Source organism: Caretta caretta, chromosome 2 (assembly GCF_965140235.1).
Source record: "Caretta caretta isolate rCarCar2 chromosome 2, rCarCar1.hap1, whole genome shotgun sequence".
Lineage (NCBI taxonomy): Eukaryota > Metazoa > Chordata > Testudines > Cheloniidae > Caretta > Caretta caretta.
This window is the reverse complement of record NC_134207.1, coordinates 100,216,289-100,239,222: the sequence shown is the minus strand read 5'-3', so window position 1 is coordinate 100,239,222 and position 22,934 is coordinate 100,216,289. Positions and strand designations below refer to the sequence as shown.

General features: G+C 40.6%; 1 long non-coding RNA gene across 1 annotated transcript; it reads left to right on the top strand.

The window, feature by feature from the left end:
* On the top strand, positions 1-22,685 carry LOC142070797 (uncharacterized). The gene is made up of 3 exons (XR_012666728.1): positions 1-522; positions 5,025-5,104; positions 22,562-22,685. It is a non-coding gene; the product is annotated as an uncharacterized LOC142070797 (long non-coding RNA).
* The last annotated feature ends 249 nt before the right edge of the window (positions 22,686-22,934 follow it).

Below are 22,934 nucleotides of genomic sequence, written 5' to 3'. Positions count from 1 at the left end.
CCATTGAGGCCTTCAGAGTCTCCGCCACCACTCCGACAGAATGCTTGAGTCAGATAAGGAGGAGAAATAAGAGGACATGGCATGACATATTCAATGAGGTCCTACAAGCCAGTGCTGCAGTGGACCGTGAGCACAGGACCGGGAGGATGAACATTGTGGACAACCCGGAGAAGGAAAAAGTGGAGAGGAGAGAGGCCCAGCAGGAAAAGTAGAGGAAGAGGTACCAGGACATAATGGGGCTTCTCAAGCAACAAAAGCAGATGCTGCGGACTCTGATGGACCTCCGGGTTCAACAGTACTGAGCTCATCTCCCTCTGTAGTCTATTAAACTCAGGGACCTCTGTATGCCCTCCATATGCCCTTCCCCTCGGCACTCCACATGGCATCAGGGAGTCAATGCACTATCCCTACCACTCCACCCCAGGGGACATAAAGACAATCACAGCTTCAAGTACACTGACCTGTGAAAGCCACAGTTGTTTCATGTGTAGGAGAAATGGACATGAATGCTTTTTCCCTTTCGTAAGTTCTGTTCTCTGAATGTATTACGTTTTTAATGTATTTGTTTTAAAATAGCAAATTTTTTAAAATTTTGCACTGATTTTGTTTCAGAATAAAACTCTATTATTTGGAACATAATTAGAATCATAGAATCATAGAATATCAGGGTTGGAAGGGACCCCAGAAGATCATCTAGTCCAACCCCCTGCTCGAAGCAGGACCAATTCCCAGTTAAATCATCCCAGCCAGGGCTTTGTCAAGCCTGACCTTAAAAACCTCTAAGGAAGGAGATTCTACCACCTCCCTAGGTAACGCATTCCAGTGTTTCACCACCCTCTTAGTGAAAAAGTTTTTCCTAATATCCAACCTAAATCTCCCCCACTGCAGCTTGAGACCATTACTCCTCGTTCTGTCATCTGCTACCATTGAGAACAGTCTAGAGCCATCCTCTTTGGAACCCCCTTTCAGGTAGTTGAAAGCAGCTATCAAATCCCCCCTCATTCTTCTCTTCTGCAGGCTAAACAATCCCAGCTCCATCAGCCTCTCCTCATAACTCATGTGTTCCAGACCCCTAATCATTTTTGTTGCCCTAATAATTCACCTTTATTAGTTAACAACACATGCTGCTGAATGCTCAGCAGTTCTGAAAGCAACTAATTACCTGTTACTGCACAGCGCCACACAACTCATAGGATCATTCACAAACAAAATGAATAGGTGCATTGACAATGCTTTGTACCTACATGTACAGCAATCTACCAGGCCACAAAAGAGCAAGGCCAGGTAGAGCACACTACAACACCACCATACTACTTTGGCTCACTCTGCATCAATACAGGCACTCCTGACGAGTATGCTTACCGGTGACACAGGGAGCCAAGTACACATGCACATAAGTGATGTACTAACTGCGGTAGCTGTATGCCAATGTCACTTCAATCGCCATAACTTTATAGTGTAGACATGGCCTAAGATTCAAAGGGATATATGAGTATACCTTTCTTAGGCTGGTCTACACTGAAAAGTTATATTAGCATAACTACCTACGTCGGTCAGGGTTGTGAAAAATCTATACCCTGACAATTGGTACTGAAACTAGGGGTGGTGCGTGGGCTGCTGCACCCCCTGGCTTGAAGTAGTAGTAATCCAGATGCATGGTTTTCACCTTCAGCACCTCCACGATAAAAATTGTTCCAGCACCATTGACCCTGACCAGCGTTGCTATGCTAACAAAACCCCACGTGTAGACAGAGATATGCCAATAGAAGGGGACTTCCATGGACATAGTTAACTTTGTTTGGAGAAGGGGTATTCCTACACCTGCATAAAACAGGTAGTCTGTGTCTATGCTACAGGCCTATAGCTATGCTGACATAGTTATACCAGTATAGTGCCCATAATGTACACATACCCTTAGGCGTCTTTAAAAATCCCAGCCTAAGGGGATTAGGTACCAAAATTGCCTTGAATCTCATTTTAAGGCCCTACATATAAACAGCCTGACTTTCAGACTTCTAATGTCCTAATTTCAGTTTTCAATTACATTTCAATGTGATTTGGTCAGTTTGAATCTCTCAGTTCTACATAAGGACACTCACGTTGGGCACTCGGGTCTGAAAATGTTGGCTTCTATATTTAGGCTTAAAGAAATAGATATTCAGAAGCTCAGAGGAGTGCTTTGTTTTACTTTCCATGAAGCGCTTAACACTCATGGTTATTAAAGAGCCCATTGCAAACCTGGCAAGAAACTCTTGCTTTTGTGCTTGAAGCTTCTGTGGAATGTTGCACTGTTTGTTTTACCCCGGAGAGAGTTGTTACAGTGGTGGATGAAGTGATGTTGCTCTAAAATCTCAAATCAGCTGAAGGTAGTAAGTAACTGGCATCTTTCAGGGTGAAAAGTGCTGTATCAATGCAGAAAAGCTGATGGATGTGGTTCTTCAATCAAACCTCCAAAAACTGTGTTTCGCATGTTGTTCATTATAAGCCTGTCTAAAGACATTCAATTACGCAAATCCATCTCTCACTTCGGGTACATAATTATGAACAACATATGCTTTTGTTGACATTTAGTAAGTCTCATATTTCTGTATGTAACTACAAGAAAGTGGGTACTCTGCTTTTTGGCATGGTTTTATTACAGACAGCATCCTTTCAATCTAAAATGAAGCAGAAGGGGAAAAAAGTCTTGACAAGTGTTCATAGGAACTCACAAAGCCTTCCAAGTCTTACAGTATTACTAGAGCTGGGGAAAATATTCCTGTTGAACTTTGATCTCAATCAGATTGAACCCTGTACTCACTCACTCACTCACTCAGGCTCAATTTATCTTGTGAATGAGGGAGATGAAATTAGCATGGGGGTGGGGGGGATTTGGGAACACTACTGGAATATCCCTACCTCTTTACCTCCCCTGCCCCCCGCAAAAAAACCCAAAAGACCACTGCCTGGCCACCAATTTTCCTCCCATCAGCTGTTACTATCCCAAAAACAAAGCCAACAGACCCCTCCTGTGACAATTTCCAGTTGGGTTTTATGTGTTCTTCTACTCATTCTTGCTGGGGGTTCAGTGGGTAACTACTGACCAGTTTTGTACCTGTGATTAGTAGTGATGAGGTACACCTGGCAGGCCCCCATCTTTCATCCTCCAAAGTAAAGGGGGTTGTAGATTCCTTTCCTGTGTAGTCAGTGAATATTAGAGATTATCAAAATAGTATAGACCAAAAAGGGTTTTATTTTATACAAAAATGGCCTCTTTTCTAGTGTAATTTTTTGTGAGAAACTGAGAACTTAGTTTTTGAATGTTTTTATTTCTATTGGTAACAGAAAACATTTCAAAACAAAATGAAAAATGTCTCTTTTTCAAACCCCGTGAAATGGAAAGATCTTCACCATTTCAAACTTTGATTTTTCACTTTTTGACCATCTCTCATAATGAAGATCTGTGTTCTCTTCAGGTTGGGGAGCAGTGGCTCCTCTTGGCAGTGCCCTGAATATTGAAGATAGGAAGTAGGAAGAGTGAGAGTAGTCCATTGCTCCCTGCTTCCTAGAAGAGACTCAGAGCTTTTGAGGGAGCTGGGACTTCAGGTTAGGTGGGAGGAATGGTGCAGGGCACAGCATATCAAGTGTGATGGGGGCAAAGAAGGAAACGGGGCAGCACATCAGGATGGGGCACATATGGGGGATATGTATGATAAGCCTCCAACTCTTCCTAGACAAGAGCTGTCTAGCTTAATCTTACACCCGTGCACCCATATGCACATTTTTATGTTTCTATGTCTCTGTGAGCACACAAGAGAGTGGGGGGCAGAGGATGTCTCAGGGTGATCGGGAATACTACTTCACTACTCCCTATCTGGGTCTCTCTGGCCAACCCTGAGATCTCCAGTGGAGAGGGAACAGTAGGAAATGCAACATCTTCATCCCTCATGGCCTAATAGGGAAAGGGTGCTGAAGAATAGGCAGAGAGAGGTGGGTTGCTGTAGCGCCAACAGTGAGCAGCTTCTCCTCAGCTGGCTTTGAAATCAAAGGTTTGAGTGCTTAAACAACTGGGAAGTGTTGAGGGGCCAGGCTGTCCTTCAGTTTTGAGTGGCTGCCTTTAGCCATCAGGTAGGGGAATAGGAAAAGGCAGCCAATTGGAACAAAATTTCCCACAGACTAGGGGTTTACCCCAAAGACCAATAGGGGACTTAGAAAATCTATAGGCTATATGGGGAAGTTGGCAGGGCTGAACACACAATGTAAAACAATAAGCTAAAAATATTCTTAAGGACTGCTGTTGTTTATACCCTTATATAATTTCCTTCCAGTAGAATAACACTGCATTAAATCTCTTTTCATTTTAAGGTTCTAAGATTCAGTCAGTACTTCTTAGCAATATTTATTGTATTTTACTGTGTATACTGCATGCACTTTAATATTATGTGAAAGTGTAGTGTGCGCTCTCTCTCTATCTCTCTGTGTGTGTATATACATATATTGCAAACATTGAATCAAAACTTTATTCTAGTACTATTTCTTGAAATGAATTCCTGGCAGTTTAGAACCAAAAGTAGGCATGACATGGTGAACAGAGCGGGAAGGAAAGATATTTTACAGTAAATTACTAGACAGTGAAATACTTCGGCTGTATAGTTGTCAATTGAGAAAGTATTGTCTAATAGTGGGTGGGCCACAAGTTATATGAGTCCTGGTATATGAGTTCCCAGTGGCATGTATTCTGCTTCAGGAGCCAGTTCATTGCTGCCTCCAGCTACTGAAGATCCTGATCCTCCTATACCCTGAGGAACAGGTTCCGCTTGTGCATGCCAACAAGCAGGTCCTCCAGGGTCCTCCTCCATCTGCCTCTGTTGTCTTAGAGGTCCTCCTGGCAGAACCTCTCGGCAGCCAAAGGTTCGACCAATTCAAAGACGAGAGTAGCATTTATTTTTTCTTCCTTTGAAAGAAGCTAAGAAACCTACCACCACATAGCATAATTTTGCTGCAGAAGGCCACAATATTGATTTAAATTTTTTTTTTTTTTTTAGCATTTCAGGCATGTGACTGTTATGCAATCCTGGCTGCTCAAACAAGTTTTGCAGCCCCTGAGGAAGGAGCAGAGGCAATGGTAAGAGAAAAGTAGTTTTTTTTAAAGTATAATGTTTACAGTGTATCAAGGGAGCTGTAGGGGGTGGAGCTGGAAGGGGGGAGGGGCTGAAGTTCCTTCCTGGTTAATAAAGACAGGCATTTTTTAAAAAAAGAACTACAGAAAAATTAAAAGAGATAAGTTGGACAATATAAGCTCTCCAGGGCAAGGGCTGTCTCTGATACGTCTGTACAGTGCCTAACACAAAGAAGCCCTGGCCTCCAGGTGCAACTTTAATACAGTAATAATAACAACTGCTAGTAGAAGCTTCACTGCATTGCTCCATCAGTGTGCTACAAGCCTACCCTAGAAGAGGCCCCATCTCAGAATGAAAAGGTAGTTCAGGTCTCTGCACTCATTCCATCTTTGGCCACTGGTACTGAGATCATTATTAAAGGTTTAGGCACCAGTTCACTCACTATATGACTGAGATCATCATGTAATTCCACATAGGTCACTGCCAACAAATTTGAGTCATATTCAGACCAATGACTTGAAAGAAAATGGCTCTGTTTCTCTTTGCCTATCCCATTAAGGGACTGTTCCCAGGTAAGACATTGGGCTAGAGTCTGCATCACATTCTGGCCCCTTTGCACCCATTCAGACAGTGCCAAGGGGTCAGATTCTGACCAGACCTCAGCAGTGGAAAATTCCTTTGAAGAAGGGGAACTCCTAGCTGGCATAAAGCAGGAAGAACAACCCCCATTGTTAACTGTCTCCACACACCCCAGCGTTGAAGGAATACTTGGGGAGACGAGGGTCCAGGCATGGCAGATCTGTTCATCATTGTGGATTAGAAGACCTAACACGTGGGAGAATGCTTTTAGCCCCTGACAGTGATTGGTTTATGTAAGATACTTAGGAGTTGATTGTGAGGAATGAACTGGACCTCTGTTATCTAAAGGTGCGAGCCCCTACCACTTGAGCTAGAATGCAGTAGCAGACTGATAACCGTTTTTCTTGAGCCTGCTATGAGTTGGTGACAAACACACTACTGTTGCTTTACACTCAGACAAAGGGCAGTGGTTCTGTTGAGTTCAGGGTTTGATTGTTATGTGTATGAAACTCTGATAGTATACTAAAAGTTTAACACTATAATAAGCAAAGCAAAAAAAATATCTTTTTGATGATTTTACTAGGAGGTTACCTTTATTGTTGGTGATGTAAAAAAATCTCTCAACCGCCCCCAAAAACAAAAGGAAAACCTCTTCTAGCTATTCTGAATCCCAGGATCGGACTCCAGTGCATCATTCTTCTGTGCAATTCAGAGTCCAGTCAAAGAAAATATTCATAACAATAAGAAAAGGAGTACTTGTGGCACCTTAGCGACTAACCAATTTATTTGAGCGTAAGCTTTCGTTAGCTACAGCTCACTTCATCGGATGTTTTTTTTAAAAATCTTCTGTCAATTCGGCTTCAAGAGAATTTGCAGATGCAGCAGGAAGAAGGTATATTTAAGGTATATCTAATGATTGTGGTAAGAAGTACACAAGACTAAATTACTTTTAGGTGATTAAATACTAAAATGAATTGAAAGTTTGACTGTAGAAGCCATTTGAGCATAGGAGCCATTTGTTACCTCTTATATTCCACTATGAAAGTTACTCTAAAACAGGAATAAGTCTAAATGTTCAACCAAGTACTATCTTTAATGAAATATGTAAGTACTTATTTCTCTGCGGGGGTTTAAAATTTGTGCTGTTTCACCATATTCTCCATTGGTGTCCATTTCAGAAGCATGCTTGGGTGAAAAATGAGTAGAGAACAAGACCAAAAAAGTAAACAACTATTTGGAAACTACTTGGTGTGAAACTAGAATGATGTGAATGGCATGGCATAATGCAAGATTTTGGGTATTGCAAGAGAACAGCATTTGACTTTTCTGTGCTGGTTGGTTGAAAGTCTCTTATTGAATAATGTTCTATAGATAGAATTAATTCTTCATAACCAAACTGAGAAACATGCCTCTAGTTATGTGTTTGATCTCTCAATAGTTATATCCAATAATTATGCATGTAGATTGCATGGGAGGAATAGGAGTAGTGGCCCATTTATGTAACATATGTGATAAAGTTCCTCTTCTACCTTGGTGGGTCCTGCACTTATTGGTGGATTTTGCTCACCTCCGAGATTCACAGTAGCCTTCAGTTTGGCCACTTTCGTGGCTCAAATCTGCCTTTCACTCAGATAACCTCATCACTGGCCAGCATGGGAAAAAAAGAGTAAGAACAATCCCCACAGTTTCTGCTGATCCACCATGTGGGTCTGGGAACAGCTCAGAGACCTTCCCCTCTGGTGGAACCTCCTGTGTTGGGTCCAGAGTTGGGAGGTTTGGGGGGAACCCGGGCCCGCCCTCTACCCCAGGTTCCAGCCCAGGGCCCTGTGGACTGCAGCTGTCTAGAGTGCCTCCTGGAACAGCTGTGCAACAGCTATAACTCCCTGGGCTACTTCCCCATGGCCTCCTGCCAACACCTTCTTTGTCCTCACCACAGGACCTTCCTTTTGGTATCTGTTAATGCTTGTACTCCTCAGTCCTCCAGCAGCAAGTCCTCTCACTCCCAGCTCCTTACACCTGCACCTCACTAACTGGAGTGACAGCCTTTTTAAACCAGGTGTCCTGATTAGCCTTAATTAATCCTAGCAGCTTCCCAATTGGCTACAGGTATCCTAATTAGCATGCCTGCCTTAATTAGTTTTAGAAAGTTCCTGAGTGTTCTGGAATAGTCCCTGTTATCTTACCCAGGGGAAAGGGACCTGCTTAACCTGGAACTAATGTATCTACCTTCATCCACGCTCTTGTAGCCATCGGCCTGACCATGTCACACATAGTACATAAACACCCATTTTTTCATGGTTTGTGTGTATAAAAACATCTTCTGTATTTTCCACAGTATGCATCCGATGAAGTGAGCTGTAGCTCACGAAAGCTTATGCTCAAATAAATTGGTTAGTCTCTAAGGTGCCACAAGTACTCCTTTTCTTTTTGCGAATACAGAGTAACACGGCTGTTATTCTGAAACCTGTCATAGTACATACTGTATCTAGTCATTGTTTTCACAAATGTCAAAGAAAAGAGAGCTTGATAGTAAATTTGAAGAAGTTTGATAGTAAATTGATAATTAACAGAGCTGTAATAGATGCACGTGTGAACAACAGCTTGATCAAAGTGGCAAATAGAGATCTATCAGAATAATTCAGAGGGCTCAAAGTTATTTGACTTTGAAATATGAGTTATTTGACTCACATCTGGAAACTACCTGTGAGGGGCCTTTTGGAAGAAACTGTGTTCAATCATGCACAGTGAGGGAAAATAGAGTAAAAGGGTGGGGGGGAGAGATGACCAACACACAGAGACACAGAAACATAAAAATGCACATATGGGTGCACGGGTGTAAGATTATGCTTTGACAGCTTTTGTCTAGGATGAGTTGGAGACTTATCATACATATTTTACATGTCTTATGGAATTCCTACTTACACGCACAACAAAGGGAATTGATGTCACTGAGGGACATGTATAATCAAAGCAGTTATCTGTTAGATATGGGGGCTGAAGCAGAGGCAGCTAGTTCCTCTATATCAGAAGCAAGAAAAATAGCAGGATTTGGGCCTTCAGCAGTGGGGGTTCTAGGCCAGATAATTTATTTGGGTTTCTGTGGTAGGAAGAATGTGCCACAGCCTCTCATTTGGCTGTTGTTCATTGAGTCTTTCAATATTGATTTATGTAAATCTGGATCAAAAAGCAAGGTATTAGCTTACAGAGAAAGGTGATCTTAAGGAATAGGACATTGCTGTCACTGAGTAAGCAAGTGCAGTGGAAATGTCATGGGTGCTATTACAAATATTTGGGCACCTCTGAACAAATGAAACTTGCCAGTCTCTGGACCCTCTTCATTCTATTATATCTCTTTTGAGATAAGGAACCAGAACCAAATACATTACTCTAAATGAAGGCCTTCCAACAATTCATATAATGCCATAAAATGTCAGTATTACTTTTGATCGCTTGTTGTGGTTCCTGTGATATTTCCTGGCTGTCTTCCTTCAGGACGTAATTTCATATGAGAACCTTTTCTTGTGAGATCTCCAGCCCTGTTTTGCAGAATCAAAGGGTCAGATTCAGACAGCTTCAGAGTCCAATTGTGTTGACGTAAGTGAAAGTTGCTCCTACTTACACTAGGTATGAATTTGAACCAACAGATTCAAATTTAGTTTGGATAAATGTTCAGACTTTTAAGTGTATATTTGGACCTAATTTCTTAACATTTTTGTTGAATAGCAGTCACAACTTATACACTCAAACTGCTTTTATTTTTATTTTTTTACCTGGTCCTGTACTCCTTCTAACTGCATACCAATATGCTGGCAATTAAATGTTGAGTAATATAATTAAGGAACAATGCTCCCTGAAGTTACAATTAACTACGACCTTTCTTGGTTGAAAGTCATAGAGTGTAGATGTTGCAAAATGAAAGGAGAAGTGACTATAGATGAAATCAACAACCCAACATTTTTAATATTTCAACACAAGCTTTTTCAACTCATTAGATTCTTGGGAGATGTTTTAACTACTTTGTTTGCCATCCATAATGTCTTTTTTATTAAATAATTTTTTAAAAGCCTCATTTTGGAATGGAGTCAACCTGAACCTCATCCATATGGACAGCATACAGCATTCTTTACGGGCACATTAATCCTTAGCCTGGTTTGCTGTACTTTAATGGAGCTGTGCAGATAGTTTGGATGAAATCCAAATAAGAGCAAATTTCACAAAGAATTGTTGAATCTCTTTTGAGTGTCTAACATCACTATGTTGGTAAAGTGGCTGGGAAAACGGTGCCTGGTCACAGATCAGGTTTATTCTGAGCAGTTAGCAGAATTAACAAATGGAGAAAATCAACTTGACTGGATGTCATGGTACAAAACTGGGAGTTGTGCCGATCTGCTAAAAGAGCAGGTTTCCTGAGTTAGGCATGCCATACCTCATTCACCTCTGCAAGCCAATTACAAGACCTTTAACTTGCTGATGAAACCCCCATTCCAGCAAAGCACTTAGACACTTGAATAGTCCTAACAGGTAGGCATCTTTTAACTCAAAGCCAATGAAACTATTTGCATGTTTAAAGTTGCTTGCCTGTTCAAATGCTTTCTGTGTAATGGCCTAACTATACGTTTTTAATCTCTGTATGTGGAAAATTGTTAGCATCATGCCACCTTACCACTATAGTAAATTCCTGGTTTTTTCCCCTCTGTATTTTTACTTGCTTTCTCGAAGCAAAATTATTTAAAAATAATTTTAGAAACTGTGGACCATTGCCTCATATTAGAAAAACAGGATACAAAATCATTGCATCTAGTTTTTTAGGATGTTGTGTGAACCATTGCATTATATGGAGTCTGTTCTTACTTGGATGCCCAGTATAATGTGTAAAGATCAAATGAAAATATTCTGCTGTGAAATACTATTGAACATTTACATCTTCCATAATATTAAGCATCGTGAATCAAACTCTCTTACATCTTGTTTAGTTTTGTATTGTGTTATTTTGTATTGTGCATAGTTTCTGCCCCTATTTTTATTTCTAGCAGGGAGCTGTTGGGTAACCAAAAGTTGCCGATGATTCTTCTAACTTAGTCTCAATCACTGTTAACTGCAGAAGCTTGATAATCTTTGCAATTTGTTTTTCTCCTCTGTGGCTGATTGCTAGATAACCGTGCTTTTTCTAGCTAGTACCAGCACGATTCCCATAAAAAAGGTAAATAGACTGACACTTTTAAAGCACAATGACTTAAAAGTACATAGCTGGGTGCATTCTATTTTTACTTTTGATTTTGTACACAATTTTCCACATTTCTCTTTTCATGGTTTTTTTTCTCTCCTTGCAAACATTTATCCCTGTAAATCTCATTCATACAGCTTTTAAGATATTTTTTCTTTTCAAATGAAAAACCAAACCAAAACGGATTCTTTGTAATTTCTTTGCATGTGTATTGGCTGTGGAAAAAATGAAGTTAGAATTATTTAGGAAAAGATGGAAAGTAGATAAATCATAGGACAGCACTGAAAGATATCAGAAAGTAGGTGCTCAGTTTTGTTTGCACTGAAGTAATGGGGAGTTTTGCTGGTGGTTTTGATTTTTCTCCCTCAACAATCCCCCCCCCCCAAAGTGTCCAAGCACCTCTTAATGCAAGGGCATGGGGACCACTGGGAATCTGCTTACTGTTCCCTGTGCTGACCCAGCTCTGATCAGAGCTACAGCAAACTAGAGGTTGCTGTAACTTAAGCTACTGGTATATGGTCCTTTATGCCATTGGAGAATCAACATAGCTGAGTGGAGATCTGCCATGCCTGGACCCTCGTCTCCCCAAGTATTCCTTCAACGCTGGGGTGTGTGGAGACAGTTAATAATGGGGGTTGTTCTTCCTGCTTTATGCCAGCTATGAGTTCCCCTTCTTCAAAGGAATTTTCCACTGCTGAAGTCTGGTCAGAATCTGACCCCTTGGCACTGTCTGAATGGGTGCAAGGGGGCCAGAATGTGATGCAGAGTCTAGCCCAATGTCTTACCTGGGAACAGTCCCTTAATGGGATAGGCAAAGGGAAACAGAGCCATTTTCTTTCAAGTCATTGGTCTGAATATGACTCAGATTTGTTGGCAGTGATCTATGTGGAATTACATGATGATCTCAGTCATATAGTGAGTGAACTGGTACCCAAACCTTTAATAATGATCTCAGTACCAGTGGCCAAAGATGGAATGAGTGCAGAGACCTGAACTACCTTTTCATTCTGAGATGAGGCCTCTTCTAGGGTAGGCTTGTAGCACACTGATGGAGCAATGCAGTGAAGCTTCTACTAGCAGTTGTTATTATTACTGTATTAAAGTTGCACCTGGAGGCCAGGGCTTCTTTGTGTTAGGCACTGTACAGACGTATCAGAGACAGCCCCTGCCCTGGAGAGCTTATGTTGTCCAACTTATCTCTTTTAATTTTTCTGAAGTTCTTTTTTTAAAAAAATGCCTGTCTTTATTAACCAGGAAGTTTTGACATGAGGCTCCCTTGCAGAATCTGAGAAGCAGGGTTGACAGTTTTTACAGATGTGTCAAGCTGTTTGCAGATATGCCAAAATTGCCTATTTATCTGTGGATACCAGAGCCACCAAACTGGTAACTAATCATCTGTTTAATGATCTGAAAATCTGGTGCCCATCACAATTGGAGAGACAGCCAGGTATTGAATGAGAAAGTATTGTTTTTAGTCAATTGTCACTGTATTTTCCTGTGTTCCACCCTCCATTGTAGTATTGAATTTTATTTTGTTTGCAGGCAGCCTAGACAATATGTCTGTCTTATCGCTGGCATTTATAAATAAGTTTTTTATGAAGTTCTAATCTTCCCTACTGAAAACAATTAGTTGGCAGTTTACATAATGTCACATGCATAAATACACACTGTGTGAATAGCTTTTTCACAGGAAGAATGCTAAATGAATCTAAGAAGAAACAAAAAACACAGTTTAATCATTAAAAAGCTTGTAAAGTAACTGCCTAAAAAAGATTTTTTATTGTAGAAATTCTAGCTTTGTGTTTATTTAGGTACTTCTTTTGGATAAGTCTCAAAATAACGTAAATTTCTTCATCCATTTCAGGAAGTAAATCTCTCCCTGATAAATTATCTGATGCGATAAAAAACTGGTAGTATGTTTGGAGTCTACATCTCTGAGCAAATCTGATTTTTTTTAACATAATTAGAGATGGAACAAAATCACCTCTGAAATCATGAGTCTTGCCAAGCCTATGGAAGTGGGTTTAGGATGAGAAAGGATGCCAACCTGATGTGGGTGTGTAGAGGTCCCACCCCTAAATAAAAAGTAAACATTACAAAGACCCTCCCGCAAGGAATTTAGTGCTTGATTTTTCTCAGTGTACCTGTAACAAGAGAATATACCTTCCTTGAAGATCTTACATTCTCATTAAGACAACACATAGCAAGTGGGTGTAACAGTTTGCCAAAATCATAGAGAGATTCCTAATCCCTGGAATGTATGGGAAATTAACCCCATGAGGCTTGGGGAAAAATCCCTTTTTAACCCCAAATTTAGTGACCAGTTTAACCCTGATAATGGATTCTACCTTGTGAAGTGTAAAGCACTTTGGCCTCAATCCAGCAAAGCATTTTTACATATGATTAACTTCAAGCACGTGCCTACTTCCTTTGACTTGAATGGGACTACTCACAATTTTAAAGCTATGCATGTGCTTCAGTGCTGTGCTGGATCAGGGCCTATATTTTAAACCTGGGATTATTATTTGTCCTGACGCTGTACAAAACATTGGGCAAGACGCTCAGTACAGACAGTCCATGCCCTGAAGAACTTAAATGCAAGGCAGACACAGTAGACAGGACACACTGAAAATCCCAGATGAGAGAATTGCTAGGATTTTTTTTTTGCTAAAGTTCTAGAATCATACAACTGGAATGGACCTCGAGAGGTCATCTAATCCAGTCATTAAATTAATGATTCACAGTTAAACTCACAATTAAACTAAGACTGAATTATTTACACTGCTTTACACTCCACTCTAAACCCAACTAGCTTGTGCTTTCTGGTTTTGGGTGCCCATCCACCCATTTGCCAACTATAGAGCTAGGGTTGTATTAGAGAGGGTTAATAGTTTAAGTTCCATTTCCTGAGGTTAAAGTCACTGCAGGTGAGTGGGCTAAATGAGATGTTGGTTCACGTGAATAGGGAATGTGTAGTGGAAATATATTCCAGTACACATTCTCTTGAGTAGGAGTGCACTGGCTATCTTCCTTTATAAATCTAAGGACCACTTATGTAAGCAGAGTCAGGATGAGCTCCACCCTGACATCTGGTGGTGAGGTGTGGCAAGTTGTGGAAAAGAACTTCAGGGGCCGATCTCATTTGCATAGGCACACCCACCCCGCCTAGAATGAGGCCATAGCTGCCCAAATGGTCACTTTGGCTGCTGTGGGATCCCCAGTGTCTCTGTTATTGGGGCAGGAAGAATAAATTGTTATTACCCTGATTATGGGAATCAAGGACAGTGGAACTGCACTTGGCCTTTTGTTATGATGGAGGGACTCGCCATCAACTAAGTAGCACTCGCAAGGCAAGGGACATGGGTTCCAAAACTCTGTGAATTGAGAGATGCTGGGGACAGGTATTAATACTTGGTGATATGGGCCAGTTCCTCCTCTCTCCACTGTGGAATATCAGAGCTAATTTTTATTCCATTAGGAGTCTAGTTACAGGCTGTTGAGCTGAATTCACTTTGAGCTAATGGTGCACCAGCACTGAGGCTCCCCTACTACAAGCTGAAATCACAAAAGAGCTAAACTTACTAAGAGCTGAAATCACTGAGTGTTGTGTTAAGTAGTGGGGGAGCCTGAAGATATATGGTGGAGCAGTTTGCGGGATGGCAAGCAGAGCGGCTTGTGGAGCAGAGCAGTTTGTCGGATGGGGTGGCTGGCAGAGTGGAGCCCCATGGGGAGGTGGGGCCATCAGCTTTGGACCATGTAAGGTGCCCCTTAACACCCCCCCCCATCTCCACCCAGGTTGGGAAGTAAAACTCTGCAGATAAACTTTCGAACTCTGGGGCTGCCCTGACCAGGGACAGAGACTTTTGGGTCGTTGGACTTTTGGGACTTTGGGTGATTTTGGGTTGCTGGACTCAAGAATCAAAGGGAAAGGACATGCCCCAATTTGCTTGGGGTGGGTTTATTTTGCTTATGGGTTGTGTTATGAATCCTGTTGGTGGTGTTTCCCCAACATAACGTCACATTATTTCTCTCTGTTATTAAAAGGCTTTTTGCTACACTCAGACTATGTGCTTGAAAGAGGGGAAGTATTGCCTCTTGGAGGTGCCCAGCGGGGGTGGTATATATTTGTCCCAGGGTCACTGGGTGGGGGCTCGAGCTGGTTTTGCATTGTGTTACTGGAATGGAACCCCTAGATATTGAACCCGGCCCTTGTTGCTGCCAACTCTGACAGGCAGAAGGATTACACTTATATTAAACACTTACAAAAAACATACTTCAATACCTTTTCAACTCACTGGACTGCAGAGAACATTTGGTTCTCCTGCCAAAATGGGAGTAAAGTCAGAGTTATTGACTGCTATAGAAATATTGAAATTGAAACTGGAACAGTGTGCCTCAAATTATTTGCTCCTTTGGGATTTAAATTATACATCAAAAATACTTACCTTCTCAGGGTTTGCTTAACAGTGATGGGATTTCCCTTTTAAAAAGGTGCCACAGAATGGAGTTGGAGAGCTGCTGAGTGGGAGTAGAGCTCATGAACATACATGAGCTTATACAAACACCACTTTTCAAAGGACAGAATTGATCTGGCACAATTTGATGGGAGAGATGAATTTACTTGAATCATTAAAATATGCAGAAGTAAAGATGAGTGGGGTCGTGAGAGGCGATAGAGATACATATCTAAATTATTGTAATTCTTAGTAAATTATTTCGGCATCAGATTCCCTCCCACTCAAATTTCATTATTTATGTTAAGAAAATACTAAATCAAGCCTTCTTGAGAACATTTTTTAGTATAAACAAAGTAAACACATTTCAAGGTGTCCATTTGTCTGATTAGGATAAAACTAAGCAAGGCGTGCTTTTAAAAAATATTTTTAATAAAATAGGAAAAATTGAAACAGGCATTTGAGCAAAAAAGCTTTACCCTTCTAGTGCATTTAAATTTCATTACATTGTGTAAAACCATTTAAAAAGCTGGCAACAAATGTGCTGAATCATTTCTTGGCCCGATTTTGAATGTGTGCAATTTTTTTTATACCAACCAAGAGCAGCATGGTAAAACTGTTTTTGATGCAATAATGTGACTTAATCAAACTGGTATGAAACCTAGTGAAGGGCAGACATTTAACTTTTGCTTAAATATTTAATTCTTTGAAAACCTAAAGGTCCTGATTTCACCTGCAGATACACACCAGCAATCTCTGAAATTGAGAATAATCAATAAACTTACAGGTTTACAGGCTCTTCTCTATTTATATTTATCATCATCTTTCCAAAAGGTATATCTTCATTTCTTCTTCTCTGCCACCCGACAGGCCTAGAACTCACCATATTTCCTGGCCACACTCCCAACATTCAAATCCTTATTTTAACCACATTTATTCAATGTTAAAAATCCACCAGGACAAGGTATAGTGGTACAGAAGGGGCATTGTTATACTAAAAACAAAAAAAATTCTCCACTGACTGAAGTAAACCCATCTTCTGGTCAGCCATTGCATTGGGGGTTTGTTTGGAGATGGGTGGTGGCATCCTGCACCTTCACAAGCTGAACATTTGGGGTGTTTCATGTAGAATCATAGAAATGGAAGGCTGGAAGGGACTTGGAGAAGTCAGCTAGTTTAGCCCCCTGCATTGAGACAGGACTAAATAAAACTAGACCATGTCTGACAGGTGTTTGTCTAATCTGTTCTTAAAAACCTCCAGTGATGGGGATTCCACAATCTCTCTTGGAAGACTATTCCAGAGCTTAACTACCCTTTTAGTTAGAAACTTTTTTTCCTAAAAAAACCCTAAATCTATGTAACCTAAATTTCCTTTGCTGCAGATTAAGCCCGTTACTTCTTGTTCTGCCTCCAGTTGCTATAAAGAACAATTGATCACAGTCCTCTTTAAAACAGCCCCTACCATATTTGAAGGGTGTTACCTCCGCCTCCCACCCCATCTTTTTCCTCAAAACTAAACATGCCCATAGGTCAGGTTTTCTAAACCTTTTCTCAATTTTGTTGCTTTCCTCTGGACTTTCTCTAATTTGTCCACATGTTTCTGAAAGTGTGACACCCAGAACTAGACAGTACTCCATCTGAGGCCTCAACTGTGGTGAGTACAGTAGGATAATTACTTCTCAAGTTTTACATACAGCACATACAGTTTTACATACAGTGATATTAGCCTTTTTTGCAACTGCATCATGTTGTTGATGCATATTCAATTTGTGATTCACTATAACCCCCTGATCCTTGTCAGCAGTACCACTGCATAACCATTATTCCCCATTTTGTATTTGTACATTTGGTTTTTCCTTCCTAAGTGTAATACTTTACACTTGTCCTTATTCATTTAATCTTGTTGATGTTGGATAAATTCTCTAATTTGTTTTGAATTCTAATCATGTCCTCCGAAGTGCTCGCGCCTCCTCCCAGCTTCGTGTCATCCACAAATGTTTTAAGCACACCCTTTACTGCATTATCCAAGTCATTCATGAAAATTTCAACAGTATTGAACCCCAGTAGATATGCCCTCCCAGCTTGACCGCAAACCATTGATAGCTACTCTTTGAGTATGGTCTTTCAATCAGTTGTGCACCCACCCACCTTACAGTAATTTCATCTAGACCACATTTCCCTAGTTTGAAATGAGAATGTCATGTGGGACTGCATCAAAACCCTTATTAAAATCAAGATATAACATGTCTACAGCTTCCCCCCCCATGCACTATATGAGCAACTCTGTCAAAGAAGGAAATTAGGTTGGTTTGGCATGATTTGTTCTTGACAAATCCAAGTAGTCTGTTCCGTGTACCCCTATTGTCCTCTAGGTGCTTACAAATTGTTTACTTAATAATTTGTTCCAGAATCTTTCTAAGTGTCTAAGTTAGGCTGAATGCTCTATGGTTCCTCAGGTCCTTTTTGTTTCCCCTTTATTAAAGATAGGCGCTATATTTGCCCTTCTCTAGTTCTCAGGAACCTCATCTGTCCTCCATGAGTTCTCAAAGACAATTGCTAGTAGTTCTGTGATTGCAATCCGAGGATCAATTCCATCAGGCCTTGCTGACTTGAATACATCTAACTTATATTCTTTAATCTCTTCTTTCCCTGTTTTTCTTCCCCCTTGTTAATATTAATTGTGTTAAGTATCTGGTTGCTATTCACCTTTTAAGTGAAGACTGAAGCAAAATAGGGATTGAACACCTCTTTTTGATGTCATCCTTCCCAGCTAAATGGAGGACCAATGCTTTTCTTCATCTTTCTCTTGGTCCTAATGCACTTATAGAACCTCTTCTCATTACCTTTTATATCCCTCGCTAAATGTATCTCATTTTATGCCTTAGCCTTTTTTATTTTGTCTCTACATGCTTACGCTATTCTTTTGTACTCATAATTAGCAATTTGTCCATGTTTTCACTTTTTGTAGGATTCATTTTTTATTTTAAGGTCATAAAATAGCTACCGGTGGAGTCATACTGGCTTCTTATTATTCTGCCTGTCTTTCTTTTGTATCAGGATTGGTTTCTGTTGTGCCTTTAATTTTGTCTCTTTGAAAAAAACGTTAGGTCTTCTGAATTCCTTTTCCCTTAGATTTTCTTCCCATGAGACCTTACTACCAGTTCTCTGAGTTTGCTAACGTCTGCTTTTCTAAAAGCTATTGTCCTTATTCTGCTGTGCTCACTCCTTCCTTTCTTTAGAATCATGGAATCTAATTAACTCTCACCTAGATTACTTTCAACCTCCAGATTCACAACCAATTCCTGTTAGTCAGTATCAAATCTAAAATGGCTGCCCCCATGGTTACTTTCTCCACCTTTTAAAACAATAATTTTACCCATTACTTGCCAAGAATTATTTGGATATTTTGTGTTTGGCTGTTTTTCCTTTTCCAGCAGATGTCTGGGTGAAGTCCCCCTTACTACGAGCTCTTGTGTTTTGGATAGTTCAGTTATTTGTTCTAAAAATGCCTCATCCGCCTCCTCCTCCTGATTTGGTGGTCTATAGTAGAACCACTACCAAGACATTACCAGAAAGATGCCTTTGTCCTCCTCAGAAGGGTGCCCTCAGTCATGATCACAACCCTTCATCTCTGCCTCTTGGATTTCATGGCCATGAGTCTTCCAGCATTGGGAGCAGGTGATACTTCCTCCTCAGCCTTTGGGGTCTGCTCCTCTCCTTCTGTTGCCAGTATAACATTCAGGTTCTTCACCTTAATGAGGGCTGGGGGTGGTGGGGGGAGAGCGCTGCCTACAGCCCAAGGTGGCCAGTAGTCATTCTCTTCCCTGCTGAGCATCTGGTTCGCCTTCCTCCTCTGGTATCCAACTGAGACCAACTGCCAGGTTTTGAATATGCCCAAGTGAAAATCCACTTGGAACAAATTTTGAATTTCCAAGTTTCAAAGCTTTCTGGCCACACTCCACTTCTGCCTGTGCTGTCCCTCCCTGCTGAAGCATCTACAGGCCAGTCTTCCCCATTCCTGTCCCTGGCCTATTACTCTGGATTTGGAAAGCTGGTCTCTGAGACCAAAAAGTCCCTCTCTCTTCATACTTCTTTGGGGTGGAGAGGGCTCATGATCTTAGGGAAAGAAGTGAGGGGTGCGTTTGGTTGGGCAGCAAGCAGACCCACCTGCTCTTGCAGCTGTGAAGTTTCAGAGAGTAGATTTCCTGCATCCTCCACAAGTCCTCTAGTCATGCGCCTGAAGTTTTGTGACATTTCTACACCTCTAAACCTATCTTCTGCACCCTTACGTACCAATCAGGTAACCAATCCTTCACTATATAGACATTTTCTCTTCTTTTATAAAGGTTAGCACACAGTGGCAGTTGTGCCTACAACTTATTAAGAAATCCACATTTTCCACGTTGTCAACTCTTCTGATTTTTATCATTAGTCTTATGATATTTGGTATTTTTATTAAAGCCCCAGCTTCTGGAGGCAAGTAATTTCATGAGATTCGCAGCTTTAATCTTAAAAAACAAACAAAGATGAAAGCCCTCGTTGTTGCATAGAGAAGCCTGAAAATGTGAGGCAAGTGCACTTTGAATGCACAAAATCTAGAAGGCAAATAAACCCCTATTTAAAAAAAAATCTCAGATTTTGTGTGTGTGTGTGTGGGAGGAGCGTGGGTTGACTTGTGGCAATATTGGCAATATTGAGTATCGGACAGAGGATGGTTAACACTAATAGGTGGTTTGGGCAAAAAGAAGCTGCCTGCACAATTTTTAGAATAATATGTAGCAATAGTCATGATTAGTCTCTTGATTTCCATTGTTCATTACATTAGAAATGCATCTACTTGACATTACGATCTTCCTCTCTGGTCATTAAAATATTCCCCTCCGTCATGAGGGGGCATATACTGGGGTATGGAATATCACTGCATCACAGAATTTACCTCAAGAATTGACACTAATTTTAGTGGGAATTCTCATCAGCGGGGTCACATGGTCCCAGAGACTGTGAAGCCAAGAGGAAGCTAACAGATGTTGGGTTTAAATTTAACAAAGAAAATCATCATCCCAGGCTGTTGCCTCCTTGCTGACCACCAGTGGGCAATCTCCATCTTTGGGAGTAGGGTATTGTGTATATTTCAGCTTGCTTAATGCTTTAAAAACCAAACATTCTCCCAAATAAAAGAACCTAGTCTCTTTCTCTGTGTTGGAAAGAAACTCAGGATTGTTTACAAATGATTTGCTAACCAAAAAGAGAGGCTAAATTGGTAATGAATATTATTATCGTTTGACCACTTCCAGGGTGTATCCCCTTAGGAGTCCGAGTACCACTGAACACCTAGGTGGATTTACTAATAATCCTTTTATTTAGTGCCTTGCTTCCAAGGATCTAAACAAATTTTTGCAAATGTTAACTAACTATACTTCACAAAAACCCACTGAGATGGTAGCAAACCTATATTTTGTTTATAGAGATAGTCAATTACAGAATATTGGATTGAGTGATTTGTCCAAAGTCACACAATGGATCAGCGTCAGGGCTGTGAACTGTGAACCTAGGGATTTGGACTCACTGTCCACTCTATTGTAACTACTACTCTCCTCTCAAAACAAACAAAAACATGTTCTTCCTATGTTACTGTCCAAAATGGGCACATCTAAGAACCAATGTATTATACATAAAATGTTATTGACTTTAATGTGGACAGATTTCAAAGGAGCTAAGCTCCTTTTTAGGCATCTCAAAGAAATAACCAGAAGGTCAGAATTCCCATGGGAGCTGGTGCATGCTGAGAATTTTGAAATTCTGTCCCTTACATACCAGGTATGAAGACAATTGAGAGCTGTGTAGCTAAACAATGTTTTACAAATCTTTCAGCTAAATCAGAGATTGAAACACAAAACTGTTTCTCAAGGAAAGCACATTGATTTGTCACACACAAAGGACTTTCAAGTCTATGTATCAGTGAATGGCTTATTCTGTTCTAAATATCTAGTTATTTCAACTGCAAATATTTTCTATTTTAAAGTTCTCAGTTTAATTCCAGAATAATATGATGCAAATTACTGTATTAATCATAGATTTAAAATATCCTCCTTTTTATTATAGGTTTCAGAATGCTATTGATAAGTACACATGGATGAAAATTGATGATGTCAATAAGAGTTAGGGTAAACAAGTGCATGTGTTGAATTTTGGTCATAAAGTATTGATTTCAGGGTTTTCTGTAGTGTTTGTTACCATGATATCTAAGTATACACATAGAATGAACTCTCTGGACTATGGAATTTCAAATGGGCTTCATTCCTGACATATTAATTACAGCTACAGTACCATAATAATCAAGAAATTGATTGGACCATTAGCAAGAAGCACATGATAAATATGAAAACACTTGACTGGAGACCCACAAGTAGGGGAATGGTGTGAGGGTCTATGAGTGGTGTTATAGTATGTAGTTGGCCGCAGGTGTAAGGTTTGCTTTCAGAGGTCTGGGGCAGACAGTATGGAAAATATTGTTCTGATCTTTTATTTCTGCTCCTATAGTACAAATCGTAGTCTCTGCCTAACATCTGACCACTCTACTGGAGGATTTTGCTGAGTAAAATAACTTTTTAACTTGGAAAATCCACTCCTTTGTACTGAGATTATTTTAAACTCTAAAATGTTTCCAATAGACTATGGGTACAATGTTCAAAACTGCTTGAATCAATGGGACTTAAGTTTCTAAGAGCTCAAGTGACTTTTGAAAATTGGGCTAGGTCCAGAATCATTGTAGTGTTTTTGAAAACAATTTCCCTGCACCAAAGGGGGTGAAAGAACTAAATCTAGATCTTGAATACTTCTGTGTACAGCTCAAATTAAAAATATATGGGGAGTGACAGCAATCCTCATTATATAACTAGTGACAATCCAAACTCAGCAAGTCTCCTGGTAACTGACCACTGAGAAATCTAACAAGGCTAGAAATAAACCAACTGATGTACCTGGTGTCCAAAATGAAAGCCAGTTTTATTGCTTTAGACAAAAGTTGCAGTAAACTGGGAATGATGCTTTTCCGCTTTTATAAAACATTTTTATATCTATAGATGACAAACACTATACAAGCGATACTCTTGACGGCATTCTGCGCCAAAAAATTAAAAATTCTGTGCCAAAAAATAAAAATTCTGCACACAATATTGTAAAATTCTGCAAATTTTATTTGTCAGATAAATGTGGAGACTCTAGAATGGCATTGGGGAGTACAAGCCACATGCTGCACAGAGGTGAGAGATCACTGTGCAGCTCCCCACAGGACACAGATTCAGCAGTGAGGCTGCACCCAACCCTGACATACCGCAAGGACCGGGCCTGCCTCAGAAACACCCCAGGGCCCTTGCCCCTCTGTGCCAGATATACAAGGTATTGGCAGGCAGGCTCAACAAGGTAGGATCCAAATGTGGAGAGGGTTCTGTGTGGGGCAATCTGGGTGAGGGCAGCTCAGTGGACGATCTGGGTGTGTGTGGGGATCTGGATGCACAGGGGCTTGTTGGATGGTTCTGGGTTCAACAGTAATGGGACTCTGCAGGGGATCCAGGTCAA